Source organism: Sinohyriopsis cumingii, chromosome 14 (assembly GCF_028554795.1).
Source record: "Sinohyriopsis cumingii isolate HCF-2022 chromosome 14, ASM2855479v2, whole genome shotgun sequence".
Classification (NCBI taxonomy): Eukaryota; Metazoa; Mollusca; class Bivalvia; order Unionida; family Unionidae; genus Sinohyriopsis; species Sinohyriopsis cumingii.
This window is the reverse complement of record NC_142974.1, coordinates 94,382,863-94,392,835: the sequence shown is the minus strand read 5'-3', so window position 1 is coordinate 94,392,835 and position 9,973 is coordinate 94,382,863. Positions and strand designations below refer to the sequence as shown.

Genomic DNA, 9,973 nt, shown 5'->3' with positions numbered 1-9,973 from the left:
TATTCCATTTAATGGAGTAGGTATGAGTTCATGGCATTGTGTCCAGTTATATCCAACATCTTTTTCACAGTGAGTAGAAAGAAACAATGACCTTTGTGTTTTTATTGATATCTTTAAATATTCTGGTATATATGATGGTGCTGATTAGTATATTTACATCGACTGCTATTTTATGAGTGTCTTAATTGATACCTTAAAAAATGCACATGACTCAAATACGAAGCAATAAAAATAGCATGATATTAGCACAATATCATTCACTATTATTGTCTGTGTCCAAATGTACAGCGAACTTAAGATTCATATTGCAAATATAAATAAGAAGGGCGAATAAGTAAACCATTCTATAGAAAATGAGGTTTCTATCCTTTATATTCAAGCCATAAGAAATCTTCGTAACTACCGATTCCATAGTAAAGCCATTTATATTCCCATAAATGCAGATTAGTTCAGTTGCAGTATTGGCTTATTGCTCAACCTTAAAATTTTACTATAGGCTATTGTGTGTAGTGTGGAGAACGTGTGGCTGAAGCACAAAGCGCTTTTGTTAAACCTTTGTGGTGTATTGTGTCTTCGTAACAGTCATCACAAATTTGAGTTTGCGGCATGGAGGCAAAACGTTGTGAACCATGGTACTTTGCAGTTGCATCGGTTACCTTTTCTCCAGTCGTTCCTTGAAATATTCTAGTCAAAACGCACCCTTGCCAGCAACACCAGTCACAGCAGCAGCAATCAGCCTCAGCAACAGTCCTCTAGCAGAGGATTTGCAAATTCCTTTGACGTCTAATAACTCCTTAGAAATCAGTGTAAAAATTGGTCTTACTTAAATCCATAGGAGAGTGAGTACAAGTCATGGTAGAATACCCGTGCATATCATGTTAGTCATGATACCTGTCAGAAGTAAACTGTGGCTAGGTACATGTTAATACAGTCGCTTACCTGGTAAAACACATTCACCCTAGATAACTTTGTACGCACGTACAACGAGAAATAGTCGAATTGTTTTAAGACAAAACCAAGTTATTTCTTTGCCTAATTCTGTGACAATACCTCCCCCTAAGAGAAAAAAAAATGCACACATTTTTTTTAAACCCTCACAGAATAAAAGAAAAATAACTACTAACGATATGGATATGTTACACTATTTACACCAGTAATACCGCAATCTGGATTTTCTAAAAAAAATTATCCAAATTTCCAATCATGCCCTACTCAAGTAGTCTGCCCCTATATTTTCAACCCCTCTTATTGCCTCTACACGGAAGCGATATGATTGTAGTGTCAGCGCCCAACGCATCAATCGAGCGTTAGCGACCTTGGACTTGTTTAAATACAATAGGGGTTGGTGATCAGTCTCGAGAACGAAATCTCTCCCAAAAAAGAAATGCATGATACTTCCCAATTCCCCACACTACGGCCAAACACTCTTTCTCAATAACTGAATAGTTTTTCTCCCTGGGTAACAATTTTCTACTCGAGTAAGCTACGGGTAACTTATTGTTATCTTGCTTTTGCAGTAAAACTGCTCCCAACCCAGTTTCAGAGGCATCTGTTCTTAAAATGAAGGGTTTGCAAACATCTGGCAATTTTAATATAGGTGCACTGATTAGTTTCTGTTTCAACGTGCAAAAAGCTATATCCTGTGGTGGTCCCCACTCTACTTTGTTGGGTTGCCCCTTCTTTGTCAGATCAGACAGTGGGCTAGCAATGGCTGCAAAGTTTGGTATAAACTTTCTATAAAACCCTGCTAGACCTAGAAACGAACGAACATGCGTTTTGTTGTCCGGTTTAGGTGCGTTCCTAATCGCTTCCACTTGCTTGGGGTGTGGTTTCAACTGACCCGAACCACTGACCCTATGACCCAAACAATCTAAATCTGTATAGCCAATACTGCATTTAGTGGGTCTCACTGTGAGGTTCGCTCTGCGGAGTCTATCGAAGAGTTCCCCCAAGACGGACATGTGCTCACTCCAAGTATTCGTGTACACAAATATGTCATCTACAAAGCTATCAACGCTTGCTAAACCTCTTAGCAACTTGAGCATCAAACGACAACAGGTGGCACTGGCACATACTAACCCGAATGCCATTATCTTGAATTGATATAATCCTTTCTGGGTCGCAAATGCTGTCAATGTACGGGACTCTTGAACAATGGGAACCTGCCAATATCCCTTGGACAGATCTAATTTGGAAATCCATCGGTTGCCCGACAACTTCGCAAATAGACCCTCCATATCTGGCATTGGTTCTGCATCGAACACCGTGATTTTATTTAACTGTCAAAAATCGATACAGAATCGATTCGTCCCATCTTTTTTTCTGACTAGCACCACGGGAGAAGAATATGGCGAGTTGGAGGGTTCAATCACCCCCAGATCTAACATTTTACTCACCTCTTCGCCCACAGCTTCTCGTGCTTTGTATGGTACCGGATAACCTTTGATTCTAACGGGGACAGATGTATTCAGTTTAATTATGAGCTCTACTAAGGTTGTACAACCTGGTCTGTCGGTGAATACATCCGAGTATTTAACCAAAAGCGCATTAATTTGTTGACGCTGGTCTTTGGTCAATTCTGCACTGACATCGACTTGATCTACCCCTTCCCTTGCAACATCCAAGGGACACTCAAGGGGAACCTCGTGTTCTGATTCTCCCAAGTCGTCGTCGATGACTGCCGTACAAATGACATTCAAGACCCCTTTTTCTAAATTGTCGCTCTGTCCTTTGATGTACAACTTAAGCATGTTAGCATGGAATGTCTTTAAATTACCGTCTATGTCAATTTTATAGTCCATGTCATTCTTGACCTCTTTAACTTCGTAGGGACCTTTCCACTGGACCAGTAATTTATTTGTGCTAGTAGGAAGAAGCAATAAAACCTGATCTCCTACAAGAAATTTCCTATTTCGCGCTCTGCGGTTATAATACTTGGCATATCTACGTCTTGATTTCATTAATTCGTCGCGTGCCATCTGGCATGTACTTTCCAGTTTCTCTCGCAGATCTAACACGTACTGGTATGTTGTTTTTATTTCCTCGCTCGCGACGTCACCTGTCCATAGTTCGCGTAGTATCCGCATCGGGCCTCGAACTATTCTTCCGTACAGCAATTCGAAGGGTGAAAAACCTAAACTTTCTTGCGGTACTTCACGGTACGCGAACATAACTGCGTTCAAATAACGGTCCCAGTCTTGCGGACGTTCCGCGCACATCTTTCGTAGCATACTTTTCAGGGTACCATTAAATTCCTCTACCAGTCCATTGCACATCGGTTGGTATGGGGTAGTGTTTTGCTGTTTGATTGATAGCAGTCTACTTATTTCACCCATGAGGTCGGAGGTGAATTGGGCACCACAATCCGTAAGGATTTCTTCTGGCACCCCTACCCTACTGAAGATGTCAACCAATGCTTCAGCTACCCGTTCTGTTTCAATAGTTGGTAACGCTACAGCTTCGGGATATCTGGTTGCGTAATCCACAAGAGTAAGAATATACCGGTTCTTTCTTTCGGTAACTGGTTGTATTGGGCCTACAATATCCACCGCCACTCTTTTAAACGATGTATCTATTAATGGCATCTGTCCCAAGGGCACCCTTGTAACCCTTCCCTTACATACGGTTTTCTGGCATACGTCACAAGACCTACAGAACCGTGTGACGTCGCCATTAACACCAGACCAGTAGAATTCAGCGACTACTCTACTGGTGGTCTTCGCCTTACCTAGGTGTCCTGCCATGCTAGACTCATGGGCCACCCTAAGTACTTGAGATCTGTATCTCTGGGGTACGACCACTTGCCAATACCTCTTACCATCTGGAGTGATAAACTCCCTATGAATTAGCCCGTTCCTACGAAGGAATCTCGAGCTGCCCCCACCCTTGCAGTGTCTAATTGCGCCGGACGCGATTTTCTCAATGACAATTTTGATGGATTCGTCACGTTCTTGTTCTCGTTTGAATTCGTCACGCGAAATTCCGGAGATCGATTCAGAGACTATTAATTTCTGAAACGCCTTTTTCTCTCGTCTGGTTTGCGCTCGCGTTTCGACTGCCTGGGCCAAAGGTATCCTGAAATCTGCCATGGTTGGAAGACGGGAACCTTCCACATTACCGATCGTCAGATCGTAAATACGGTTTTCCATACAAAGGGCATCTACAGTTCCGGTTAAGAAAGGTGTTTCTACCGTGATCCTTGCTAAGGGAATGCGAACGATCGTTTGATCGAGTAGCATGCATGGGGACTCCCACCCTAGCATTTGGTTATCCTGCACGAGACTACGTTTGATCACTACAGCCGTGCAACCAGTGTCACGTAATGCTACGACTTCTCGACCATTCAGGAAACCTCTAACGGTTGGTACTCGCGCTTCGGGAAAAAGACACGTGCCAAGTGTATGAATACCTGGTTCTACCTGCACCATATTACCAGATTTACTTTTACTCTGTATATCCACGGCTACCTTATGCATATGTCCCTTTCTTTTAGGATATTTTACTTGAATATGACCCCATTCCTTACACAAGAAACATTGTATACCCTGACGACCTGTATCCCTAACTGACCTACTTGCCTCAGTTGATTTCACAAGCTCCCTAGGCATCGGTCTCGTAGACTGGTTTACAGACTTAAAATCTTTTAAAACCACGTGCTGGGTTCCCCCATGAGCCTCGGCATACAAATCGGCTTATTTAGCCATATCCTGTACGTTTGAATAGACTTTCTCTTTCAGAAACTGACCTAGTTCCCGCCCAACTGTGTTCAACAATTGATCTCTGAGCAAGAAATCAGTCAACCCTTCAAACGTTTCACCGCTTTGCCGCATTCAATCAACCACTGAAAATAGTTCGCTATTCTAACGATGAACTGATCAAAGGTTTCTCCCTTCTCGGGCTTGCTACACCTGAACTTTTTACGAAAACCCTGTTCAGTCAGCTCGTACCTTTTTAGAAGTGCTTCCTTCAGGACGTCGTATTTGAACACATCGTCTCTAGGAAGTCGCGAGTATACATCCAGCGCTTTACCTTTTAATAAAGCACTGAGATGCAGTGCCTAGTCATTTCGACTCCACTCCTGGTTCTCGGCATACCGCTCAAACCGATGAAGATAACTATCCATGTTATCTTTCTCATCGTCAAAGGTGGGTAGTTTGGGACCCTTTAATTTACTAGAGGCAGAATCGTGTTCTCTTTTCTAGCTGTTGCTAACTCTACCTTACGTTCATGATTTCGTTGCCTTAATCTTTCTTCTACCTCCAAAGCTTCTAACCTTGCTTGTTTTTCTAACTCTATCTTCTCCCTCTCAGCTCCCCTTTCCCACTCTATCCTTTCCCTTTCGGCATGTTTTTCTAACTCTATATTTTCCTTCTCTAATTCTGCCCGCCTTTCCTCTGTTTCCCTTTTTTCCCTTTCAAGTTGTTTGGTCATTTCCATCTCCTTTACCCTTCCATCCGTCTCCCGGGCTTGTTCTTCCCTTTCTAATTCCCTCGCCCTTACCCTTTCATCCCTCTCCCGGGATTGTTCTTCCTTAATAAATTCCCTTAAACTTTCTCCCTCGTGTACAGTCGCACGATTCCTTGGGTTGGTTCGCACTCTTATCGACAGCTCGCACCCTTTATGAATTCACTACGAGTTCAAGTCATACGTTACACGTACAGACAGCATACAGCACTTTTTCAATTTTTGCTACGTCAACGTTCGTGGCACAGACATACGTACATACGTATCGACAGCACGTAGCATTAATTGTTCTGGAAACTCCAGATAGCTTCAAGCGACTTTAGACGGCTTCGGACAGCTTCAGACCGCTCTAGTCATATTCAAAATCACATTTCAAAGACAATCACAGCTACAAACACGGTCAGCTACCATAACAGTCAGCTACAAACACAGTCAGCTACGAACAGTCAGAATCAGCCCTATGGCTGGAGAACAATGGAGAGTGTATAGTCCTTGACGTGATCCAAAAACGACTAGTGTGGTTTTTAGAAATTGGTCTTACTTAAATCCATAGGAGAGTGAATACAAGTCAGGGTAGAATACCCGTGCATATCATGTTTGTCATGATACCTGTCACAAGTAATATGTGGCTAGGTACATGTTAATACAGTCGCTTACCTGGAAAAACACATTCACCCTAGATAACGTTGTACAAATGTACAACAAGAAATAGTCGAATTGTTTTAAGACAAAACCAAGTTATTTCTTTGCCTGATTCTGTGACAATCAGAACCTTGGAACTTTGACTAGCCAGTTTTGTTTAACGTTACCCATGACAGATCGATGTAAGTGTTTCCTAACAACAGCTTATGTTGTTAAACGACATAAATTATCTCAGTAGGGTTAAGTAGTAGTCATTTTTGTAGAAATCATGCATCACACACAAGTCCTTTATGACAGTGGAAGTCAAACGAGGATCTACGATGTAGTCCTTTCAACGCTGTCACTGCCGTTGCTGCTGACGAGGAAGATGGAAACACGTATCCCATTCACCAATAATTTGTATACCCTTTCTATTTGGCTCTCTTTATGTCGTATTTCTCGAATGTCAAAATTTGTATCAAAGAAGATTTGGGACAAAATATTCCTTTTGAGACGAAAAGTCATGGTAAAACTACATTTATAAAAACGCAAGTCTAACGAATTCTAACCCATGTATCCTGGGTACCAATGAGGCACTTACCAACGAGGACATGGTTTAGAAGATATGCTCAAATCCGTATTTCGCACGGTTAGCCCCATCTTGAAACCGATGGTGACTCGGGGAATTCTCGTTTTGAAAGATGAAGTTTTGACACAAGAATAAGTTTTTCGTCAAAATATCATCATCGACAAACTAAATCCGAAAGAAGTATTCTTGAGAGAGACAAAAATGTATTGTTTCAAACTTATAAAGATCTTTTCGCTCGTCGAGAGACCTCTATAAAAGCATTTCACACTTCTTGTCAAAACAGCCTGAATCAAAGATTATGAAAATTGTTACGACTGTATGCCTGAGAACGGAAGAAAGTGAAGTTCCTACACAGATGAGGAGATAGTAAATAGGTCAGGGAATAAGTAGAAGAAACCCAACAGCCGTTTTCGGGCCACTCACTTACTCTTTCACTATTGCCAACCAGTTTTGTCTTTCTGTTGTACATTTGTTCGTTTGTTTATGTCGTGCTATGTGTATGTTGACAATTCACAACTTGAAAAGTCTTGCCCCTTACCATTCCGGTTTGACCATACAAACACCCTATAAACACTTTTGAAGCTATAAATGCTTTTGACCCCATAAACACCTTTGCATTACAAGTGCATTTGTGACCCTTGTAACACGTATGACATCATAGCGTCTCTTCCTTATTAACTTCCCCTTTGACCCACAAGTTACTCTCACATGTTTTATTTCCTTTAGACTCTCAAGTAATTTTCTGACACCAATGTGTCTCATTTTACTACTAACATCATTGTAGATTATAATATCGGTTTAGCAAAATAAATATTTTGTTAAAATACGAGATATTTATTCTCATGATAGCATATCTTATATATCTAATGAGGTAATTCTATTTCATTAGACAATTGGGATCAAGATATTAAATAAATAAATTTTTGCTATTAAAAACAAATACCAATTTTGTATTTTAGACATAATTAGGGCATTAAAATTAAAGAAGATATGTAATCAAGGAAAAAGTGATCTACTGATTTAAATCATGTCCGGTATACGTATATTTTCTTATCCAAATGCAGACGACCAAACATATTAAAGTTTGATGATCGATTTTACTCCAGTGTAACGTATAAAAAGATAAATGTGAAGTCTGGAATGCTCAACGATTTTGAAACTTAAAACGCATACAAAACCTAGCACATCTTCTATGGCAGGAACTATGTATTTCGCTTACGTCTTGCTGTATTCAAATAGCTTTCTGTTACGACTATCTGGGGCCTCGTGTGGCCTAGTGGTCTAAAGCCCTCTTCGTTACAGATCACTGCCATCTCACCTACGTGGGTTCGAGTCTCGGATTCGGCTAATGTGGATATGTGAGAAAGCTTGCCAGTAGCTTCTCGTGGGTCGATGGTTCTTTCTGGGGTTTTCCCGGGTTCTTCCTCCACCATTAAAACTGGCCGCCACGTATAGCCTATTGTGTGCTGAAAAATGGTGTTAAACCCTACATCAACAACAACAACAACAGTTACGACTCTATGGTCATAACTAAGTAACTGAAAGAAGCAAAAACAAAGTTTCTTAAACGTTAACAGATCATTTAATTATCAAAGTTATAATTGAACATGTGACCGGAACTTACAGAATTTCGAAGTGAATCCAAATGAATCTTAATAAATTTATTTTCAAGTCATAAAAGAAGAAAAGTCCTGAATAATTTTAAGAACCAGAAATGTACTGGTCCGTAAAGATTCGTGAGGTTGTCAAGATGGCTTTGTCCAGACGTCATTTGAATAATGCACAAAAGTTGTGTAAAAGTTAACATATAATTTAATTATCAAAGTTATAAGTAAAAATGTGAAAGGAATTTCCAGTAGTATGAAATGGATCCAAAATAATAGTGATACAGTTCTATCAAAGTCCGCTGAAGATGAAAATTTCCGTATAAATTCAAAAATCTATAAATGTACTGGTCCACCAAGAATCGTGATGTTGTCAAGACGGCTTTGCCCAGAACTCCTTTCAGTAATGTACAACAGCTCTGGAACAATATTATAGTTCAAATAATGAGCACTTTATATTACCAATTGACAGCCCAAACAAATGGTTTCCCTCTCAAATAATATACAAGTACAACATCTAACACGTCTGCAGACTTTCAACAGGAACACAAATAAAAATGACTTCAAATTAATACTTAATATGTCTGTTCAGTTCTATCTTTATTTACACTTTCTATTACGACTATATTTCACAACATACCCCCATCGTGACCTATCATTATACTCCATTTCGGAATTGCCTAATCATGTGTCTTGAACAAGAAATAGAAAATTGCTTAATCCTTCTAGAACTGTACAAACCCGATATGCTAATGAGAAATAAACATAAAGTAGTCATTGAGACTATTATTAGTAATTGTCAACACATACGTAAGCGTGTATTTATAGATCCAATCTGATTTTACACTTTCATAATCGTAAAACAGTCCCCAGTCACGTAGGCAAAATTTAACTAAGGATAATGAGAAAATTCTACAAGTTACAACCATGAATTTACTTTACAAAAAATAGATAAAATCATTTAGAACGAGTAATACTTCAGAATAGAAAAAATAAAGAGAAACGGCGCGCGTATAATTTAAAACCGTTAAAACGACATTCTGTTTATCTCTGATGCACGCGAATTGTATCTTGCTGTAAACGCGATTAATAGAGAATATCTAAATGGAAATATTGATGATAACAGTCGCAATTCAGCTGTTTACTTTGCCTAAGAGACCTAATCTTTAGTATAATATATAAGTGGGAACGGAAGAAAGAATGCATACATCATCGCTAGATTCGGAACTTATGCTATTTGAGAAATTTAAATAAAACTTTCTTAACCCCAAAATCAATATCTACAATGCCACTCTTTAATTGAGAGGCTTGTTGGGTGCCCGAGACCATTAATATATATGCGAATCTTCATATTCCTATTAGTGTTGATATTTTTTATTTTTTTTTTATTTTATTGCTTTAAATGCACTATAGCTCTGAGATATGTGAAAATGTCATTAAATCACCACAAGTTCTGGGCAGAGCTTAATGTATATGTATTTCTAATCCATAGCTTATATTTTTTATGTTGAATTTGTCATTTAGATTAGAGACTATGTAGTAACAGCTCTCTTGGTCCCTCCCCCAATCCCAACCACAACCACCTTTAATATCAAAAACTATTTGTGTTAAATATTAGAAGATACATGTACATAAATACAAGTTTGCCCATCCTCACATATATTCTTTCGCTGCATGAAACTCAGATTTGTAATTG

At 39.5% G+C, this 9,973-nt stretch overlaps 1 pseudogene; it reads right to left on the bottom strand.

Moving 5' to 3' along the window:
* Positions 1 to 1,201: 1,201 nt before the first annotated feature.
* On the bottom strand, positions 1,202 to 5,436 carry LOC149784422 (uncharacterized; annotated as a pseudogene).
* Between the last annotated feature and the right edge of the window lie 4,537 nt (positions 5,437 to 9,973).